General features: G+C 41.9%; 1 protein-coding gene and 1 long non-coding RNA gene across 7 annotated transcripts in view; both read left to right on the forward strand.

Moving 5' to 3' along the window:
• The window catches only part of LOC141374192 (uncharacterized), a 92,431-nt gene extending 72,664 nt beyond the window's left edge, over positions 1-19,767 (forward strand). The window contains exons 2-3 of the long non-coding RNA XR_012380879.1: positions 19,289-19,499; positions 19,640-19,767. This is a non-coding gene — a long non-coding RNA (uncharacterized lncRNA). The remainder of the gene's footprint in view (positions 1-19,288; positions 19,500-19,639) is intronic.
• Positions 1-23,343, forward strand: part of RBMS3 (RNA binding motif single stranded interacting protein 3) — a 1,359,336-nt gene that overhangs the window by 136,519 nt on the left and 1,199,474 nt on the right. The gene's annotated exons all lie outside the window — the stretch shown is intronic.

A 23,343-nucleotide genomic window follows, 5' to 3' on the forward strand; every position in this document is an offset into this window, starting at 1 on the left:
TTATAATTATGACTTGATTTGTCATATTTCTTGAACACTCACTCTCTACATGGCATTGTGAATCTCCTTGCCAGTCCTCATTTGACCTTCTGGATCTACCCAGAATAAATCTAATCCCTTTCCTTTCATATAGTTGAAGTCTGCTATCATGGTCTCCCGAGTTTTCTCTTATCAAGTCTTAGCTTTACCAGGTTTTTAAATCCTTTCTCATATGAGTTACTTTCCAAACTAATTGCTACTCAGTTCATCTTAAAAGTATCCCACTTTGAAAGTCTGTCTTAAAAAGGAACACCCAGTTCAGAGCAGAATCTGGCAGGTGAGGTCTGAGCAATACTGAGTATGGTAGTTTATTACCAAGATTGCCATACAGTTATGCAGATTTGTGTGCTGTACAGTGGTGCCTGGCAAAGGTGGTATCGGGTGGCTAAATTCTAGCCTTCACTCCACCCACCGAACCACATGTCCTGGCTCAGGGCTGTGTCTCCATAAAGGACCTCCATTGTCTTATTAGCATAAAGGCATGGTATGGGCTTGCCAATACCAAGTCAATTATGCTGACCCTTTCTCACCTTGCCCACCTCCTAAACTCTGTCCATCTTTATAATATAGCCTAAGATTTCCTATGCTGTTTTGGCAAGTGCATTATTTGTGCATTATTTTGACCTTGTGGCTAATGAAAATCCCTGGTTCTTATTTATATGAGCTTCTGTTAAGCCAGATTTCTGCTATTGTGTCTGACATTGATATATATCATTGAAAAGGATAAAAACTTTCTGCAACTTATACAGATTTTCTTCCACAATGACTTGAAGTCATTAATCAACACTCCTTAGGAATTTTTTTCTTTCAACCAACGATTAATCCATTTCATTCCTAGTCATTTCTTCATCTTCTTTAAAAGGAGATCTTGAAACAATAAAATCTTCTGCTAAGCTTGTTATTTTATGTCCATGGTATTTCCCTGAATCAACCAGGTTTAGCAATCCTATCTAGGCAAACAAATATTCTTTGTAATCGCTTGTTCTTTTGAAGCAGCTACAATTTATTTAATATACACATTAGAATTTAATTAAGACTCGATATCAAGCTCACCAGTTTCTGGAGTTTTTCTTTCTTCATTGCACATCCTCATTGCTTTAAAAACATCAGGATGTTCATTTCTCTCAGGACACCTGAAATCTCTCCTGTTCTTTTTAAATTTGCAGGTGGGGATCTGTGAAGATGGTTGCCCAGTCACTTATTTTGTCCACCTATCCCTCTTAATTCTTTTCAGAGCATCAGAGCAACCAAAGAAAGAAGGCTAGAGGACCGTTGAGGCTGGATCTGTGATTCCACATTCCCCAGAGATTTCTGAGAGAGCAGGTGCAGAGCTTCCTTCTTACAGTCATTGGACAAGAGTCGGGATAAGCAAGAGAGAAGGTGGTTTGCTTCACCATAAATATTGAGATTGTCAAGTTGATGACTTCCAAGATTTTGCGAGGAGCCCACATCTCCCTCCTTGCCGCTTTTGCTCTTTGTAGGGTCCCCAATCCTGCTGACTCCATTTTACTACATGGGTAAACTGACTGCCTCACAGGGTTGACATGCAAAAGAAGAATGTCCCTTGTACTATAAGAAACTTGAGAAGAAAGGACTCATTCTCATATCTGAGGAGAACTAGCTCATTCATAGCTGGTCTATTAGTATAAAAGATATCCTTTCTGTTTACTCATGGTTTCCCACTGCATGGGAAACTCCAATTGCTTAATCTCTACGTGTGACTGAAAGAGTACTCAACAGTGACTAGAAAAGCAAAATTTTATCTCAGAGAGGAAGACTAAGCAGACTGTGTCAGGCAGGGTGTACTAGACTTTGCTGCAATAACAAATAACCCCCAGAACTAAGTGGCTTAAAATGAGATTAATTCTCACCCATGCTACATTTTCCCTGAGGATTGGTGGGAGGGCTCTTCTCTATGGCATCATTGTTCTTACTACAAGGCTCAGGACGATAGAAAAGCCACTAACTAGGACAATGCTTGTTGCTGGGATAGAAAGGAATGTTAGGAAGCATGCACTGGCTCTTACAGCTTCTGCTCTGAAGTTACACACCATACTTTTCTCATAGTTTAATGGCAAAAGCAAGTCACACTTAACTTCTTGTGGCAGGAAGTACAGTCCCGCTATGTGTCTTAAAAGAGAGAGAACTGAATGAATTATCTGTGAACAACCAAATAAACCAGTTGAAAGGTTTTGTTATTGATATAGAAATAATGGAATTGACAGATGCAAACTTTACCAAAAAGGACAGATTTTTAAAGAGATACAATCAGAATCCCCAAATTCAAGAATTAAGAAAAAAAATGCTTTGAAAACTTAAGAATTCAGGAGATATTTGAAAGGAGAATAGTCTCTTCTGAAGACTGAATTAGATTCCTAGAAGAAGAATCATAGCACAGAGCAAAAATACAGAGAGGTGAAGATACTGAGTAGAAAAATATAAGAGACATAGAAGGCAGTTCCAAGACACTTAACTTGCAAAAAAAAAAAAAATTTCCAGGAGGGGAAAAAAATGAACAGATGGAGGAGGATAGTAATTTAAAAAGAAGAAAGAGATGAAAAGTTTCTTAAGATAAAGAAAGACTTGAGATTTCTGTTTGAAAAATATAATCGAGGTCCAGACTAGTTTCATGAAAAAATAAAGTATGTGTGTGTATGTGTGTATACATATGTGCATGTACATACACATACATATATCTATACATATTTGTACACATATATAAATACACACATGCATGTAAATACACCCATGAATACATGTGGGTATGTGTACACTGGAGTTATAAATACATAAAGGTGTATGATTATGTGTATACAGGAGAATACAGGAGTATATATGTATATTCTATATCTCCTAGAAATTCTGGAAGGACAAGGAGACAGAAATTTTTCTAAGCTTCCAGAGAGAAGAAATGTCTTAGTAGGGAAAGAATCAGACCAGCACTATCCTGCAACCATTGAAGCCAGAAGTCAGCGGGATGTCGAGAGGCTATCGAGAGAAAGGAGTGGTGTCAGGAATCTCCGCAGAGATTTCATTCACCAATCAGAGAAAAGACAAAAATAGTCCGACTTGCACAGCCTCAGACTCTATTCTGTTCTTGGACTATATCTGTGAAAGTGCTTGATGAACTAATATAACCAAATGAAAATTGAATCAGAATAGGCATTTCAAGACTGGGGAGAACAGGAATGAACAATGAATTTCACAATATATAGTTAAATATTTATTCATCAAAATAGCTCTACAAAAAGAGAAAATAGCTCTACAAAGGTGCTTGCTTTTTTTTTTTGCCCAATTTATAAATGGGGAAACAGAGACTTTGAGAGAACTGACTGGCACTCAGAGCTGGGATTCAGGCAGAAGCGGTTTGAGTGTGGAGCCCATGCTGTGAATGGCTTATCCATGTGACTTCCCTTCATGCCTTGGCATCTCAGTCTGTTCAGGCTGCTCGAGCAAAATACCACAGACTAGCCAAACTATGGTATTCCCATAGTTTGGCTATTGTAGACATTGCTGCTATAAACATTGGGGTGCATGTGCCCCTTCGAATCACTGTGTTTATATCCTTCAGATAAATACCTAGTAGTGCAATTGCTGGGTCACAGGGTAGTTCTCTTTTTAACTTTTGAAGAACCTCCATGCTGTTTGGATGAAAGGACACAAGCATTCAGACTGTAGCACTTGGGCAGGGTAGAACTACTTGAGAAAAACACGGAAAACCAAGAATTACCAAAGAAAGACACATTTGTCAACAAAAGGTGTTTGACAAAAGATACCAAATACAGAACCTAAATATCAAAAAGAAACTAGAAACACATGACAGAAGTTTATGTAAGTAATGTGACCAGACAAAATGACATAAAAAGTAAATAACTAAATAAAAAAATGGGCAAAGTATATAAACAGGCCATTTATAGAAGAAGGAATGCAAATTGGCAATAACTTATAAAAATATCCCTTACCTCATTTGCAATCTAGATAGCCTAAATTAAAACTACACTGGAACAAAAATTTTCCACCTTTAGGATTGGCTGCAATGAAAAGCACATATAACATTTACCATATAATTGATGGGACTTTGTTATATGTATACTTTCGTATGCTTATGGTCACAGTATAAATTTATACATTAAGGAAACATAATGTGGTCACATTATGAAAATGAAAAGTATACACACCCAAGAAACCCATTGGGTAACATAGTTCTGTAGCAGCCACAGCATATCACATTAAGACATCAGTGGACAGGTAAATGTTTAACCACTGGTTCTCAACAAAGAAAGAGGATGAAAGGAGAGGAGGAAGGGAGGGAAGGAAGGAAAGGAAAGGAAGAAAGAAAATCTCTCCTTTGTAGCACCTGCCACTTTCCGTGCTGTAAATACTCCCACCTTGGCCAAGTTCAAGGTATGACTGTGCAGGGTTGGGAAAAGATGCACACAATTGTAGGGGCACACTCGTAAGACGTGTACCAGAACCCAAATTACAGCATTACTATGATCTCTTAACTTTTTCTTCTGTTATCTCTCTGTATTGTTAGACTTGTTAAAAAAAAAAAAAAGCATTAAGTACTTTTGTAGTTTTTGACATTCTTATAAAATTTTTTTAAAAGAGTGCACTTCACTAAGTCTTCTACAGGTACCCCATAAAATCAGTATTTTTAGATCTGATTTATTGGGTTCTGGAGTCTCAAACTCAGTCAAGTGCTCCATTACTATTTTCTCATCTATTAGACATTGTGAAGAAGTCTGACAGCTCTCTTAATAAAATGAATCTTCAGCACTCCAAGGTTGGCAAAGGAGTGAGTGATAACTTCATAGCTAACCTTGCAGGATCTGTGTGTGATTGTATTAAGGGAGTGGTCAAGTTTCCCTTCAGTTTTAATGTCACCATAGTACAAGTTTCATGGAGGCAGAGACCATGTTTGTCTTATTCTCCAGAGTTGCCAAAGGGGAGCCCAATTCCTGGCACTAGAGAATTAATAAATAATCAATCAGCTAGTAAATAAACACATTTTTCTCTTTGCCACCCTCAGCCCTTTTTGTTTGAAAACTATCTTGATAGAGAAAATAACAACAAAAGAGTCGTCAAGCTCCTTCTCTGCTACGAACATTAACTATACTACAGTTAGCCCAACTATCTCTACCCATTTTCCTTTTTGCCTTGAGTTTAAAAGAAAGACTTATGGAAGAAAAAGGTGCTTATGTTTCTTTATGTTTTTCTAAAAAATCTTTGCTTCTTTCTCCGCTTAGCCTTACCCTTTTGTGTGCATCTTTCACATTGCACATTTTTTCTTTCTTCGTACTCACCCTTTGAAAATATAAGCTCGTCAGCAAGCTTTCTCTGAAGCCACTTGGTTAGTGTTATCATTTAAAAATCTATTCCTGTTATGTTTATTTGGATCTTTATGAGAGTATTATTGGAATTTCTCCTTTTAACAATCTCTTACCTCGTTTGAGCCATCTTCCTTCTTAATTTCTCAAGCAATGATGTCATAGTTCTATTTGCTTTGGACTGATGAGGAAAGAACTTACGGTTTCCCAGCATCCTTAGCCTACTGAACGTGGCCGTCACTAGCTATTGGACTGTTTTCCCCAGTTTTATACCTGTCTTTGTTCCTTACCTCAAAAGCCCTTGTGCTGTAGTATATGGGACAGACATTTCACTGTTTCTTCACAGTTTAATGGTGTAGGTCGTGTTTGCCGAATGCCCACTGCATGTCTGTCTGAGTCAGTGTTGCCTATTTTATTATAAGCTCCTAGGAAAAACAAATGTCAAGATGTCTAATATAGTGCAGTTCCTTTGGGCACTTAAATGCTGTATGTATTTGTGTGCGGTGTATGTGTGTAAAGAAAATATTTTATTTACATGTTTTTAAAGGAAAAGGTCTGAAATAGTTTGGTATTTAGGTAATTCCAAATCCTTTAAAAATAGTGTAGTATCTGTGAGCCTTGTGCGAGGGAGCAAATCAGCAGGTATGGAGGGTTATGGAATAAACCTCAGAGTAACGTACAGTGTGACTCTTTAATATTGTACAAAGTAGAAATTTTACAAAGTAAAAATTAACTGTAAGAGTGTTTACAAACATTGTCATGTCTCTAGGCTGCCTGTATTATCCTTTTTTCAAAGGCCATGAAGAGACAAGGAACCAGGAAACAGGGAAAGAGGGAATATTCTGTGTTAAGTAGTCTAGCAGACAGGAGAGATGCATTTTTCTGTTAGTTTCAGTGCTAGAGAAATTGAAAACTTACATATAAGGGAAGGCCACATGGAGTCTAGACATAATGCTGGAGGCTAGATGATTTTGAGCAAAGAACCCACCCAACACACACACACACACACACACAGAGAGAGAGAGAGAGAGAGAGAGAGAGAGAGAGAGAGAGAGAGAGAGGGTCAAGGAACTCAGGATAGCACGAGACCTAATCAAGTTTGTATTTATGATCATGCTTAGATTGAGTAGTGACTGATAACAGTGTAAAATTTGTAAATGTAATGCCTCATTGTACTTAGGTGTTTAAATTTCTTTTTCTATTGCTCTGTGTATTGTTTGACTAAATATAAAGAAAGGTAATTGTTTTAATAAACAGGTCTATTTTGTGGGGAAAAAAAAACCAACTTTACCTGAGTGGAATGATGATACTATTTATATCTGTTTTAGTCCATGAGACCATTGTTAAGCCACTATACTGCTCAACTGGCAACTGAATATCTGAATTGTATGCAGTGTTTAGGAAGAAATAAATAGCCTCATTCTATAAAGCCATGGCCTATAAAATGACAGTAAAACTTCATTGTAATTAGCTCTTACACTCTGATTAAGAACATATAAACCTGCCAAAGAATCTTTATCTTGAAATCTGTGGCCTACACATTTCTATTGTCTGAGCTCAGGGGACAAAGCTTCAATCTCCAAGGAGTCTGGGATTATTCACTGAGTTACTGTCTGCTTCACTTGCAAAAATGGACATTCTCTTTGTTCCTTGCCAGATTCCCAAGGGGACATGAAGAATGACGTCTTTAAAGCTCTGCAGAATATATATAAATAATTGTTTTAATTGAACACTCTCCTTGGGCAGACAAATAGGCCCTATGATTTGACAGGTTCCTTTTCATCTCCATTACCTATGATGGAAATGCATAAATCCCGTTCTAACCAGCTCATATGTTAATATCTTCAACAGGATCCTGATAGATCTGCCAACCTAGATGGATGTGATTTCTAACCAGCTTCACATTCCAGCTGTGTAACAAACTAGAAGGGCAAGGCAGATCCAATTTGGGCTTTTCACTTTGCCAAGCATAGTAATGAATTCATCTCCACTTTCTCCTGTGAGAGCACTGAGAAGAATTTTAAAAGGCTGAAGTGTTTTAAAATGATGACCAGACATGAATTTGAGACATAGTTCAATTACACAAGTTATTATGAGGACACCCACTAAGTGCAGGACATTCTGCTGGGTATTCACTAGGGGAAATGTTTCCAAATGCCAACAACGCTCAGTCTCTTCTCTCAAGAAATTTAAAATGTAATCAAGGAGATAAAGGGGGTACATACTTAATGTTAGTAAAAGCAAACTGTGACGAGCCGGAGCATATTACTAAGGGGAGACTAACTCTGATAGAATCAGGCATAAGTGTATAGAAAAGATGATTGGAAGCAAGCCTTGAAGAGTATAAAATTTATCACTGTTGTTATTTCTGCCGTTCCAAAGCTAAGGACCTACCTAGACAGAGGTAAAAATGGCTACCCAGCATTGCCATGTTTTGAATGAATGGCCCTGAATGGGTTGGGTCAGTGCCTGACCCCCAGTTAGTATTCATTTGTCTTTAAACAAGTGAGAAACTTGGGAAGCATGAGAGAAGAAGCTGAAGGAAAGAACTCTGTGAGAGAAGGACTGAGGCTCCCTACGGGTCTTCCAAGAGCGTGGTTAAACGGAGATGCTATGCATGCTTACCATAGACTTTCTGAATAGACTCATCTCAGTGTGGTGCTCATGGAGCCTGGGTGGGAGCTTGAGAGAGAAGGGGAGGTATTAGAGCCTTAGATCCTAAAGGGAGACAGGATGTGAAGAATAGGTGAAGGAAATGGGAGTGGGATCAATGAGAGAAAATAGGCAATGAACAAATTTTAACAAATAGAGCGCTATTTTCAGGCCTCCATTTAAAGGGAACTTCATATTTTAGGAACTGTCAGTTTTGTTGATTACCTTGGATTCCAAACATTTTATGCAGTTTGCTTTCATAGAAGATAATGCTGAATTCCTGAGTGTTTTACACCTTGACAGTGTTGATATTCTTAAGCCTTGTTTATCCAAACAGTGCCTTGGGATAATTTTGTTTGTCTACCTAAATAGAATAACATTCTTTTCCTGCAGACATCAAACACATTACTGTTTGTGATCATAAAGGCTGTCGGTTTCAGGACTGTCTTGGGAAAAGAAAAAAATTCTAATTTTATATAATTAGTCAGAATGTAGGTCACTTCATACAGTAGGTTTTTTGTTTTTACTTTTTTAAGAAACTTAGTTGTTCCTTTGGATTTTACATAATAAAGTCGTTTTTTTCTTGCCCCTTCTCCCTTTGTCAATAAATTAAGACACCGGCATATCAACTTCATCAGTCATTAACAACAACAACAAAAATAACACCAACCTATTGTTTTATATTGACTATATTGATGAAATTAATATAGAGGAAGAACACTTTGCAAACCAGGAGTTTAGTAGAAACCAGAGCTTCAGGGAAGTTTGCTGGTCAGGAGTCAGGAAACCTGTTTCTTGATTCTGACTTTGCTACATACTTGCAGAGATTGACTAGTGCCTTTCTCTCTGAATCACTGTGTCCATGTTGGTAAAATTTAGGGTTTAAAAGCTTGTTTCATGGTTACAAATAATAACAACAACAGACACTATTGAGCCCTTATTCTGTCAGACACCAAGCTAAGCCCTCTGCTTGTACTGTGCCACTTAATTCAATTGACATCTTCTTTGAGGTAAAATCATTATTACCTGTATTTTCAGTTGAGGGAATTGAAGGCAAAGTGTATTGTGGTCTAACATACTAGGCATTGCACCGAGTGCTTTTCATGTAGTTTAGCTCGTTCTAATTGTGATCCTCACAACAGCCTTACATTCTAGCTCCATTTTAGAAAGAAGGAAATGGAGACTCAGGAAGCAAAGTGATTTGTCCCCCCTCCCCCCAAAAGACCATGGCAAATCCAAGAGAAATATCCAGGTTTCCTGACACCGAGGCTGATATTCTTCCACAGTACCGTTTACATTGAAACTATTGGAATTCAACTTTTTTCATGTCTGTAATTTTTATGTGTCAGAGAAACCTAGGAATTTGGCAACTTACAAAGCCAAATCTGGCCCATCAATGTGTCTTCTTTGCCTGCAAGGTAATTAAAAAATTTATAGTTGCCAACATTTTAATGTCAGAAAGCTTCCCACAAATAATCTAGATTTCTGGCTTCTTTTGAAAAATGGAAAGATCTGGCCTCCTGAGGCCCTGACCCTTCCATGGCAAATGACCCCTGGAGCTGAATGGTGTGCTCTCAAGTTTCACACAGTGCCCACCCAGCTCTCTTCCTTTGTCTGTGTTTCCTCCAAAGTCTTTGTGTTCATAGGAGTTGGTGACTTCTGGAATAAAGATTTCTGCTTCTCCAAAATTAAGGAATTTGAAGGTTTGTTGGATAGCACAGCAAGTTGAGGATCCTCCTTAGGTTCTTCTCACGATAGCCATGCCATAGGAGTGAAAGTCATAGTGGTGTGGTTTCTGTTTTGCAGGGCTTTTCCAGACAGAGCATTTCTTCAGCATAAGTGACATTTCACAATCAGGAAGGCAAGCTGAATCGTAATTGGCTCTGTCACCATTTGGGTTTGATGCTGGCACCTCCTGTGTTTGCCCTGGTTGAATAATCTGTTTGCATCTGAGTAGACCACACACAGACAAATGTGAACTCTGTTTATATTCATTTCCTGCCTGGGAACTTGGTTCCTCTGGGTCACAGCTTTGGAACGATTGATAGGTTGGAAATTTACTGGTATAGATGTGGGTGCAAAAACTCACTTAAACCCATTTTGGAAGCTGACCTGAATAACCTTCTTTGAGCTACAGTGAAAGGGACATTCTCATTGATATCTCCAGTGGATTAGAGCAAATGCAATGAACATCATGTCTGAATATGAGATGTTCAATGTAATCAAGACATTTAGTGTTCACGTTTTATAGATGAGACAGTTGAAACCCAGAGTTGTCTAAAGTTACATTGGTTGGGGAAGTACCTATTATATATCCTCAGCACCTCTCAGTGATGAGCAGAATTCCCTCTTATTTCCTGGATGTCTCTCAGGCAAGTCAACGAGCTCCATTTCTAGAATTCCTGAGGAAAGACAAATGTATCCATTCTGTTCCCATTTCCTGTGAGCAGCAGTCTGCAAAGGACCAAGGGGGAAGGGATTAAGTTTAGGATCCTAGGTCTGCTCTGGGACCAACTGTAGGGGCTTCCTAGGGCCTCTTTCCCCATTGTGACAATGTGGCAGAATCTTTGCAGTACCGATCTCAGTGACCTGTATATGTAGATTTTTTTTGGCATTTAAGATCTTGTTCCTAGCCTCCATCTTCTTCAACCAGTGAGTTAGAGGTAGGAGTGAGTCAGGAGTAAATGAGGAAAAGACTGGAAGCCCTCTAGGAAGAGACTCATTGGCACCATCTTTATCCAGGACACTTCTCTGAGATCTGCCCTTGGAAGCCTAATCCAAGTTGGGCAGCTACAAGGTATCTCCTATTACAGTGAGTACCAGAATTTCTTAATAGAAAAGATAGGAATTTTAACTCAATCTTCAGCACTGTACTAGGCATGATGAGACTTACAAAAGGAACATGTGTGAAAAACAGCTTCAGCCTTCAGGGAGTTCATACTGCAGGTCAAGGGCATGCATAAAGATGTTCAGATAGGAGTTTCTAGTCTTCTTTGATGCACTGACCAATCAACGTCATAAAAACACTTCATGATAAATAATCCCTTGTCCATTCCGGATTCATAACACCTGGAAACTGTCAAGGACAAATGCAGTTTTGGGGTAAAGGAAAGGAATTGCTATAAAACTAAGGTGGGAAAATGTTAAACTGCCTTAGACTACAGTAGAGACTAGGTGGGATCAGAATTGACTTCAAATAAGCCATCCTTTAATATTCAGGTACATCAAGGCATTAATGAGGCTACCATGGGGTCATGTTTAATATTATAACTTGCTACAGGTTACATAGCCAGTCAATGAATGCAAAGTTGAGCACAATTTGGGAAAATATGGAATATTTTTAAACGTGACTCCTAAGGAAGTGCTGAAGTATTCCTTCTGTGTGGGTAAAATCTTTGGCAATCTGTTATATCATTTTCATGCTGTAATGGCACTCATGCATGCAAGGAACCCAAGGAGTCAATAAGCCTAATGGAAATGTGTTACCTTTTTCCCTTCTGCCATGACGCTCTTTCAGTAGACTTGGAGCCTTGAAGGTGACTGTAATTAAGCATTCATCCCATTGGCATTGTACTTCTCACCTGTGAGACAATTGAGTACCGGGCTTTTCCCATAAATAATGTGCAGAATTCATCTGAATGGACCAGATCATCTAGAACTTCACTCTGAGACTTGATAGCTCTGGCGGTTGTATCTGTGTGTCATGTAAATGATTGTTTCCTGAGTGATTTTATCTGGATGACAGTTCATTTCTGTGTAGATAGGGGCAGAAGTTAGAAGTTAGAGGGAGATCTTGAAAGTACATTGTGTGTGCCTTCGTATTTGGTGCTTAGAAGTCTCTAGTTGTCATTGTGCTTCCTTTCCATGCCCTTCTTGATTCTGACTTCTTTCTGGCCGTTGTGACAGCAATTTATTATTCTGTTTGCAGTTCATTTCTGGACGAATTACCTATTCCTCTGTCCACTTGTCACTGTGGCTTCTTCAAGGTCCCATGTGGTTGGGGGTGGGGTGAGCAAACCAGTCTAGGCTGTGCAAAGGGCTGGACTTTCTATTCAAATTAGAATTATTTTTAGAAAGCTGCTGTAGAATTAAGTTTCCTCAATCAACAGGACTTACGTAAAGCCATATGTTGGTGTGATTTCCTCAGATAAAGCCTTAGAAATGTTCTTTTAGAATCCCTCACTGGTAGACAGCTGCTGTGGGCAGGCCTGTCCCATGGACCAGGAGCTGTGGCCAAGCCTCTGAGGTGCTGAGTGTATGAGGTTTCCAGTGGCCATTCACTCTTGAGGCACTAGACACAACCAGCAAGGATTGAAAGGATATTATAAGGAAATCTCTCAGCAGTCAAGTTGGGGATATGGAGTGATCTGTTTAATCAATACCTTATTTGGATTGTCAGTTGTAAAAGGCTTAGAAAATAATGCAACAGAATACTCAGTTCTGAAATAACACTGAGTGTCATTTCACCTTTCTTTGATTCCGAAGGTCCTTTAGAATCCTTGTATCCTGAGAGAGCCAGTTAATAAAGGTTTGAGATCTAAGATGTCTGATAAACCATACTTTATTCCAGTTGGGAAAGTAAATATGTAAGTGGAAAGGGCATAAAGTCCTCCTGACCTAGGAAGGGGATGAGAGCCCGAAGCAAAGGTAGGGGTGTTTGTAGTTAGGGGTGCTAGTTTTTATTACTGTGTGCCTCTGCTAATTGTCCCCTAAACCTTCACTTCTGGAGCATAAGATGGGTCAAGATAGGGCTTCCTTTTTTATGTTTTGGTCCCTTACCTATTAGTACCCAGTTCTCTGATGCATTTTGAGGTGCTTAATCAGAAGGCTACTGATTTTCAGCAAAGGCCCAGAATTTTCAGGAAAGATCTCCTGGGGATGGACTTGACATTGCTCTGTCTTGCTCATCCAGCTCACTTTGTCTCTGACCGGACTCTCCCTCATAAACAGGCTAAGAGAGCACATCTGATGATGCAGCATCTCCTGTCCTGTGTGGCTAGAGGGCTGAACATGCGCCACAGGACTCTGGTGTCCTGACTTGGTGCCCTGTCTCAGTGCCAGCGCCCAATCTGGGTTTCCAGGCTCATCCTTCAAAGGGTTGAAAATAGCATCACAGTTTCCTTCTCTTAGGAGCTTTCTCACCTTTGACAAGCCTCTGGGACAAATGGACCTGACCTCTGTGGCTTCTTGTCTGTCAGCCCTGATTGAATATTCACTCTGCAGAGCATCATGCCAGACATTGTGGAAAATTATAGAAGAAGGAGGTGATGCACTCCTGGCCTTTGAATGTCTTATCAACTTACAGGAGAGACAGAACCAGCACAAAGCAAAATACATGAAAATTCAAATGTCAGCCAGACACATACTGTTCATTATTTATAAATCCAATTAAAGTAGCCTAGGAACACGTATTTATGTTCATGTATCAATATATACATAAAATTAAAGCATTTGCTGAAATGCCTTGAAGTAACTGGAATTGGAAAAAGATAGTTTTCTTCTGCCTAAGTTTGGTTCTCCAGGAAAAACCCTGAGACAAAGATTTAGAGCAAGTAGTTTATTTGAGAAGTTTCAGAAACACCCCCAAGAGGAAAGGGAAAGGAAGATAAGAGAAAGGCAGCCAAGAAAGGGTGTGTTCCTGAGCCAGCTGCAGATGATGATGGACACTCATGCTCAAGCATATGGGGAGATAATGGGGAACAGCTAAGAACATGCACCTCACCAGTATCCCCTGGACTGTATCAGCCTTGGGTCGAGGACTCCTCTCAGAATGGGTTATCCATATATTCCTGGCCTGCCAGGCCCAGACAGATATTTTTTGGGGAAAACTCTCACGCAAAGAGATGCAGCTGATGGCAGTTGGAGGTTGGCCTTGGAAAGACCTGAGGGATAAGAGCGGAGTGTTGGCAGCCTCTGCTACATTTACAGGTATTAATGGGAACAACGGCTTGGAAAGGAGAGGAGAGAGAGGTTTTGCACATTAAGGAAACCACTGTCTATGAAGGCCCGGATTAACAGTGGGTGACATTGAAGCCAGAACCCATAGGCTTTCTCATGTGAGGTCCTCGAAGGAGTGTGGTTCAAGTGAAACAGGGAAGAAGGTATCAGCTGAAGCATACTGAAGATGGAAGGTGGTTTGGAGTCTGAAGATCCAGGTTGTGATGGCTGCTCCAAGTTTGGATGCCTGGTGTTCTAGTAGGCATATGTTGGCTGCAGATCATGTTGGGGCTAGCCACACTGTGGATGATAGACAGTCACTGTATCTGTGGCATGGAGACCTGATTCATCCACAGGGATCAATGTAGAAGAATGAAAGCTGCCTGTGAGTGGAGGTGCTGTGAGTCAACATGGGCTTCTTCAGGTCACCTAGGTTGAAGAGGCAGGTGGTGACCAACAAGCAGTGGGGATTTTATCCCAGGTCGCCTGCCATATTTATAAAGGATAAGACTGGCAGCATTGTTGGGGAAGTGGGGAAAGGGGCGGTCATGGTCAGTACCTCTAAAGTGGTTCTGATATAGTGTCCTCTTGTATTGCATTGCATTGCATTGTACTGCATTGCATTGTATTGTGTTGTGTGCACGTACCTTCTCTGGAGAGCTGGCAGATGGGGACAGTTAAGCTTGTCAAAGGCTGCAGCACTGCAGAGGGCTCTGGTTCATCTGACATAGTTGTTGATGTATTGCTACAGAAGGTCTGCACCCTAGGCTTTAGCAAATGCCCCTGCCAGGACTCCCATGTGTTGATGTTTGTTAATGGAAATGTCCATGTGTTTTACCTGATTTTTAGCTGCCCTGGCAGATGTGCCCAGGAATGAGCTCCTAGAGATTGCGCCTCAGGGGTTAATTACTCTCTGATATATCAAATTATATGATTTGATGTGCTCTATTCCTTTTTTTCTACCCTGTATTGACACACTAGGCAGAGAGGATCTAGAATAGAAGTGCCAGGATATATTAATAATTTATTGATAGCTTTTATGTGGGGGAAAACCCCCATAAGACATGTTCATGTATTCTTATATACACAGTAACATAGCTTGTCCATGGAAGAGGGAGAGGAAGAGTGTATCAGGTTAGATCTTGTCAGGAGATAGAAGCTAAACAAGTTACTTTAACAGAAGGAATTACTATGAAGACTTGTATGGGAGGGAAAAAGTTTTCCTCAGTTCCTTCAGGGTCCCTGCTTCTGCCTGAAAAGCAAACTGACAAAGACAGATTAACAAGAGAAAAGCATATTTATGTAGTAGAAACGTTACGTGACATGGAGCCTTCACAAGGAAATGAAGACCCGCCGCACTGGTTAGAGCTGTGAGTTTCTCAGCGAGGCGGGATGGAGAGCGGGCCTTCGTGGGGGAGTGTGATAGGTCAAGGACTAGGAGGTAAGCATCGTAACCTGGTGGAAACTTAGCAAGGCCCTTGGTTAGGATTCCTCTGGGTGTCCCTTTGTCTTTAGAGATGAGGACGCTTCTTTCCTCCGGGTATTGAGAGGCCACCTCTCCCAGGAGCGCTTTGTGCCCTGTTTCAGGGATGAAGGGCGAGAGGGGGCCAAGGACATAGTGACCCTACTGCTTCTGCTGTTTCCTTAGACTTCAGTTTAAAATATTCAGGAGGCCAAGGTGGAACCTTTTGGGATGGCATTTCTTGAGCCTCATCACTTGTCAACCAGGTGTTGGATAATCTAAGAGGTGCAAAGAGACACTGAGCTTCACAGAGGTCATACGCTGCAGGAAGCTACTGTACCTCGAGGGCCGGGGGAACCAAGGGAAGAAGTTAGGATAATGAAAACTTAAATACTTGGATGATGGGCCTTGCAGAGGGGGAACCCAGACTTCCAAGGAGGGGACACTGGACAGCTAGCTGGGCTGGGAATACAGAGAAACGGCAAAGTGGAAGCAGGTGCTCTGACTGGAACCAGTAGCTGTTGCCAGGGTGGAGTCATGTGATTCGCTGGAATCACGTGTCAGAATAGGAATCCTGGAAGGAGCCATTCCCCTCCCCCCCCCCCCCCCCCCCCCCCCCCCGCCCCCAGCAGACCCAGCAGGGAGCCTGTGGCCCAGGAGAGATGTGCTTTGCAGCATCCCAGCCCCAGCACTATGAAGCAGTGTGGGTTTGGAGATGAAACACAGTTAGGTTAAAAACTAACACAAAGAGAGAACATAAACATGTGTATACACACAAAAGAGAAAGAACAAGAGAGAAAGGGAGAGAGTTCATGCACATTTGAGTATGAACTGAGTGAGAACAAGAATGTAGCCAACCTGGGATAAGGAGTGTTGCCACTTGGCTGGAGAAATAATCATAATAATAGCCTGCACAGAAGAACGTGGTGCAGGGAGGAATAACATTAAGGACCCTTATTTAGTGTGGGGTGGGTGGTGAGTAAGTTCTAAAGTCAGGGCATTAGGGGAAAATCACATATAAACACTAGAATCACACACTAAGACTCTGAGAGCCTGTTGAAATGAGAAAGCATTTGTATTGCTCATCTTGTGCTTGGTCTGTGACATACATGTGCATCCTGAGTGGAATGCGGGTGGGAAACCTCTCCCCTGTCCCACTCATGTTACTACTTTCTTCTGCTCTCTCGCCGAGCATGGAGAGAGGCATTCTTCTAAGTTATGAGTATGTGTGCTACAGCTTCCCCTTAAATTATACCAGGTATGTGCTACGCACTCTCTCTCATATGCTGTTTTATGTGATGATCATATTGACCCTAGAAATGCTATTTTTAGGCCTCCTTAACCAAAAAGATATCAGGAAGGGTGACTCATGTGCTGTGGGCACAGCCAGTGAATTAAAGAACTCAAGTGTATCTTGCTCCAATGCCCTGCTCTATAATTAGCATAGTCCTGCTCCCCCCCCCCTGAAGGTTCTGCCCCGACTTTATGTCTAGGGCAAATCATGTCATCTCTAACATCAAACTAAGGGGCCTCTGCAAGGTCTTTAAGGAACAGTTGACCGGCAGTGTCCGATATGGCAGCCACTGGACATGTGTGCTATTTATATTTAAATTAAGTAGAATTAAGTAAAATTTAAAAGTCAGTTCCTCATTGACACGTGAATCAGTTCCCCAGGTAGACCCATTTCAGGAGCTCAGGAGCTGCTTATGGCTAATGACTACCATCTTAGCACAGAACATTTCCATCCTCACAGAAAGTTCTGGAGTACGTTCACAGTGAGTGAGAGCTTGATTGTCAGCCTCGTGAACAAACCCAGCTCTGTGTCCGACTGGCTGTGCACCCGTGGGCGGCTTCCTTAACCTCTCTGTGCCTCAGCGGCCACACCTGTAAAACAGAAATAGTCCGGGTAGCTCCCCACCAGGTTCAGATGAGATTTAAATAAGACACTGTTTGTAAAGTTCTTAGGATGCTACCTCACACATCATGGATTCTCAATACATGTTGCCTAAAGGGGGAAAAGGTCTCTTAGCTCTAACATTATGTGATTTTCTAAAAATTCCACTGTCAGTATTTAGCTTCTGACATTTTTTTTTTTTGAGGAAGAGAGGAAGAAGTTTGAAGCAGGGGAAGGAGGATCTTGATAATTGATATTTGGAGTGCTTCATGGAGTCAGGGAATCCTACAATAACTCATAAGACTATTCTGTGTGATATTCATTACTATAATTCTTACCATGTACCAGGTTTTGATCTAAGAACTTAACACATACTCCCTCACTGAATCCTCCAAACAGGCTTATGTTCTACTTCTTCCATAGCCTCATTTTCAGTACCCTCCACATTTTACCACTTTTCTGGGCAAGTCCTGCAGGAGTGGGGAGGAAAGAATAAGATTTACCAGGGGCGCCTGGGTGGCTCAGTCGTTAAGTGTCTGCCTTCGGCTCAGGTCATGGTCCCAGGGTCCTGGGATCGAGCCCCACATCGGGCTCTCTGCTCCGCGGGGAGCCTGCTTCTCCCTCTCCCACTCCCCCTGCTTGTGTTCCCTCTCTCGCTGTGTCTCTCTGTCAAATAAATAAAATCTTAAAAAAAAAAAAAAAAGAATAAGATTCTACCCTTATAAAGAGAGTAGAGAAACCAGTAACTGTCAAGGGTATATTATCTCAGGCTAGATGTTTTGTGTGTTTATCTAATTTAATGCAACAGCCCTGATATTTTCCTCATTTTATAGATGTAGAAATAAGCCAAAGAGGTGGTTAAAATTAGCCCAGCATCACACCGCTAGTTCAGGGTAAAAATTGGGAATCTAACATAGGCCTAATTTCAAATTCCACATATTTTTCATAGCATCTTGATGTATATTAATAGGGAAGATAATATTTTTGCATGTTCAAGTATAATACAAGGAAGAAATAAAAGAATATAGGTAAATTGCCATAGGAATTAAGAGAAAGAGGGATTACTCCTAGTCAAGAAGTCATGAGTCTTCTTTGAAGAGGTAGCATCTGAAATAGAGCTTGAAAGTTGGTAATATGTTGGCAGGTGGTATCGGGGGCAGAAAATTCCAGGCAGATGGAGGAGTACAAGGACAGACTCTGGTAGGGTGAGGATACAATGAATAGTTTGCAGAAGGGGCCAAGGATGGGGTTCTGCCTGGGTGGGAAGGACTCTTTTGTCACCGACATTCTTAGAATCACCAGTGCATGGTCATAGTAAAAAGTAGAGTAACTCTTAACTTTATTATTGATTTTAAATCCCCTACAGACAGTGTGCCCTCTTTGTAATGTGTGGCCAGGACAGACCACTTCCACCGGCCCCTACTGTTCGGTATAACACTGGTAACTGGGTGTGTTTGGATAAGTTCCTCTTTCTCTGACTTTCTTGGTAGCACTGCAAGTTCCTATGATACTCAACCTGTGTTCCTCAGTGGTGTGCAGCCTACCCCCATGTTCCAGGGAGATAGGTTCTACAAAGGACAGAGGGGTGGTCCTGGACTTCCCATGAGTTTTGGGAAAGGGGGGGGGTCACAAGTGGAACCAGGTGTCTGGCATGCTTCAGGTCTGGAGTTCTCCTGACCCAGGCATAGAAACTTTCTTCAGGATCTGGATGATGCCTTAGAGTCAATGAGCAAGGCTAGATTGAACCAAAGGGCATGGACCACGGGCCTGGAGGAATCTTCTTAGAGATTTATTACTGGGTGGGGAGTTGAGAGTTTGAAGTTGAAGACTGAAATCACTAAAGAGAAGCCCAGGCGGTTGTTGATACCCCTCCTACCCCAACCCCCTGCCCTTTCCCCGACCACCACCCTGGGGCAAAGGAAGATGGAGGACCTCCTGCTAATTTTAAGCTGAACTTTGCTCTCTGTTATGTAGTATTTCAGTGACAGGATCCACTCAGGAGAGTTGGGGCAAAGCTGGCTGAGGTTCTCAAGGAGCTGAGTTTTGAGTTCAGGTGCCCGCGTGGCAATGGAATGATGCTTCCTGACCTTTCAGACCTTTGAGACCGCTGGGCGGTCTTAGACTTCACCTGGAGCCTCCTGTCCAGGATGCGACCACCTAGGGGAATTCCAGGGAAAGGTGGCAGGTAGAGTATCCTTTCTGAGTTTTATTCTCTCTCGTCCTCCCTTCTCTTCTTTCCATGTGTGTTACTCTGTTGTGTCTCCTTCTCCTCAAGATTCATAGACCAGTGATGCAGGGGTATTTATTTTATGTTCTTGTCAACAGAGATATCATGGACTGAAAGGTGATGGGTATCCCAATGAGCTCACTACAAGATCTCAAAGATTCCAAGCCACTGGCTGCTCCCAAGCATAAAGCCACCCTTCTGGAGAGGCGGCAGGAAGGAAGCCTGGAGGAGGTGAGGAAACATCACTCTTCCCTCTGCCCTTGACTCCATCAGCCTTTAGCTGCAGATGGTTGGGCCCAGGCCTGATGGGCTGTTTCCCATGTGTCCTTCCACAGGCTCCACTTTTGGCCAGAGGACAGACCACCTTCTCAGGTCTCTGGGGGAACTGCTGAAGGACAGTGAGGGAGATGTTCCTGGTCCCCAGGACAGAAACACAGCAGCTGGAACCAAGAAGCACCTGGAGTGGGACTCAAGCCAAGCACCCCTTCAGACTGAAGCTCTTTGAGCTGCATGTGGTTCCTGATTGGACTGTTTTTGCTTTGCCGCCACCTGCATAACACTGTTCTGGATGCTTTTGAATTATTGGCTTTCTTTCCTTCCCCCCTCCCCTTGTCTTTTCTTTCTTCTTCTCTTGACCCTGAGAATTGTAAGAAAAGAATTGCTTTAGGAAAGTATAATTCTGTTGCTGAAATTAGCCTTGTTTATGAACAAATTCTGTCCCTGAGGATTTTCTGAATTGCAATCCCAGGTTACCTGGTAAATGGGGCTGCATGATTTGATTTGTGTAGTACTATTAAAAATACATTTTCTTTCTTTCTTTCTCTTTCTTTTCTTCTTTTCTTTTCTTTTTTTTTCTTTCTTCTCTTTTCTTTTCTTTTTCAAGTTTTGGATCCAGGTAATGGCCTGAGTCCCATTTGCTTAGCTACTGAAGTGATCTCAATGTGGTATCGCTTGGAGTTGAAATATAATCAAACATATATTATACCTGGGGCTCTTGCACACTATTTGATATATATGTTACACTACAAAGAAACACAAACCTTGTAGGTTGAAATTTAATTCCTGTCTGATCCTGCAGTTAGAATGGTGGAGAAATTATAAATATCAAAAGTGGCTCCAAGCACCCTGAATGAAAGCTAAGCAGCAAGTGGATAGTGCCATTTTCCAAGGCAAAGCAGGAATTGGAGATCAGCTGACCTCGTCAGCAGGGTTGCTCAGGTCTGTCTGTGGATCTGCTCATTTTGGAGGAATCCAAGAACAAGGCCTGCTTCTGTGTTTGGGTTTACGGAAATTGTGGTGTCTGGCTGAATGCTCTGTAACTGTGCCTGCCTTGCAATAAAACACCTTTGGTTGACTCAGCAACAAGGTCTCTGTCAATTTCCTGCACCACTGTGTCCTCAGTGCTTTGTCAGAAAGTCCGGGGTAGACCTTTGGAGTGGTTGACCTGTCGGAGATCGCAGCCAGATGCAGCTTTACTGCTCTTTCAGGAGTGTCTCCAGGGCCATCTCTTGTCTCCACGCGGGGTCCGTGTGTGTGTGGTCAACTTCCCTTCCTCATGTTATGGTCAGCTCTAGACCTCTCTAGTTATGGTGTAGCCCAGGTAGGCCAGGGTGCTGCCATCTCGTTCTGGAGCCCCCATGTATTTCTCTGAGACTCTAGGACAAGCTGCACACTCTTAGAACTTTAATTTCCTTACAGCATGGGAATAACGATCCTTCCTGTAGTTACGGTCATAAGTACCTGTAGAAGGACATTACATGGATGACACTGTACACCTTGTAAACATACTGGGATGTGGTGGCATTCCATAAATGGTGATCCTTCTGTTTGTTAGCAAAGAATTGAAAGAACACTCTGAGTCCTTATGGTTGACTACATAGTTGAATAAGAACCCAGTAGCCTTTGAGTAGCATCTTAGGCCTCCTTGCTTTAAAGCCATTAGCAAGAAAGGTGAAGATTCATGGGACAGAAGTCAGGAGAAGACAATTTGCAGCTCACTACCTTGACCATGTAGCCAAATACCTTGATTCCTCCCTCGGTGCAATATTGCAGGTGTTACCTCCTTCACAGAGACAACACTTTTGCTTTTATAGAAAGTGAAATCTACCGGGCACATAGATGTAGGAGAGACCATCTCTCCCACTTGTTTGCAACATCAGGCCCATACCATCTGAGAGCAGGCGAGTCTCTAGATACTAACAGAGAGGTCTTCTTCACCAAGGGGGAAGAATTCGACCCATCTCAGGCCTCATTAGACCGTGTCTGCCACATCAGTAGAAAGCACTTTTTGAAACCCCGCCCTGCAGTCTCCAGCACCACACCTGAGATTTCTGGATGACCAACATGTGAAACAAAGTCAAGAGCTAAGATCATTCATTTCATGTAGGGTGGCAAATAAAGTCGCTCTTCTCTGGTTGCTATGGTGTGTGTTATAGTCCCACAGATACCCCTGGACTTCAAGCCACACAGAGTAGAAAGAGCATTTTCTACTTTCTACCTTGAAGTCATTAAAACGATAATAATAACAACACAAAAGCAGATAACAATTACTAAGTATTTACTTTATGCTGGGCACTGGGCAAAGCACTTTGCAAGTAGTGGCTCATTTAATCGTCACGTCAACCATATGAGGTAGGTACCCTGAACTCCCATGATCTGGATGAGAAACAGGCATGAAATTGCTGTGTAAGTAGGCCAAGCTCCCCAGCTGGTGAGGATCATAGCTGTAAATCACCAGGTCTGCCTGACTCCAAAACTTGGGTTCTTTACCATTTTGGTCAGCTGCTTCCTCACCTTGGACCCAGTGCCTGTCTGCTTTCTTGGCTTCTTACTGTGAACCTTACCTTTGGAACTGCATCGTCCTTATTTATAACTTGGGGCTATTAATTATCAACTTTCCTACCTGCTTCCCACAGTTACTCTCTAAGCTCTTGGCAAATGTATGCCAACTAATTGTAAATCGATATGAAAAGTAAAGGTGTTCTTCTGGATGGGGTCCAGGTTCACCCTACCTTATGCTGAATTCTATTTCTATTTTGCATTCAGAGGTTTCAGTGCATCTTATCCAGAGGAGATCCTAATGGATGTTAATGTTGAGTCCAAGAACTTTCTTAAGGGTAATGAGAGAGCACCATGTACAGGGAAAATTTTAGATTCTTGAACAAAGCGATGCTGACTCTAACCTTAGTTCCTATAGCTGTATCAAAGGACATCATTTATGTCAGACAGAAACAATCTCTTCCCAATTTGCTCCAACAGCTCATCCAGAAGGTGGTGTTACTGTGTATCTGTTCAAAAGACAGAAGGTGGTGGTATTGTGTATTTGTTCAAAGGACCGCTGGACTTTAAAGCGTTTTGCATATTTGTAGGCAGATTGTAGCAGATGCAGTTGGTACCTTGTCCACATTTCCGAGGACTTTCTCTGGCTGTGGGGGCCTGGTAGTCCCAGGCCAGAAGTGCTGGGGTGTTCATTCTTCTCCCCACTGAGACTAGCCTCAACCCCACTGAAGAGAGTTGGTATATAAATGATCCAGCTCCTCACCCTTGGGTGGGCCAACTGAGGCCTGGTCTGCCCTCTGCCCTGGCTCTGAGCTCCCCAGTGAGGTGACACTCCTCTTGCCCATGGTGGGAACTAGTTTGTTAACCCGCTTTTGTTGTCTGCCTTTCCTTCCTGTGTCATTCCCTTGCTTCTCAACCTGTGTTTCCTAGAATCACTTTCCCAGTAAGGAGTTAATCTGCTCACAAATTTCTGTTTTAGGGTCTGCTTCTGTGGGAGCTCAAGTGAATTCAAAATTCAGGTGCT

Source organism: Callorhinus ursinus, unplaced genomic scaffold (assembly GCF_003265705.2).
Source record: "Callorhinus ursinus isolate GAN/ISIS: 27379988/994484 unplaced genomic scaffold, GSC_fseal_2.0 scaffold1, whole genome shotgun sequence".
Classification (NCBI taxonomy): Eukaryota; Metazoa; Chordata; class Mammalia; order Carnivora; family Otariidae; genus Callorhinus; species Callorhinus ursinus.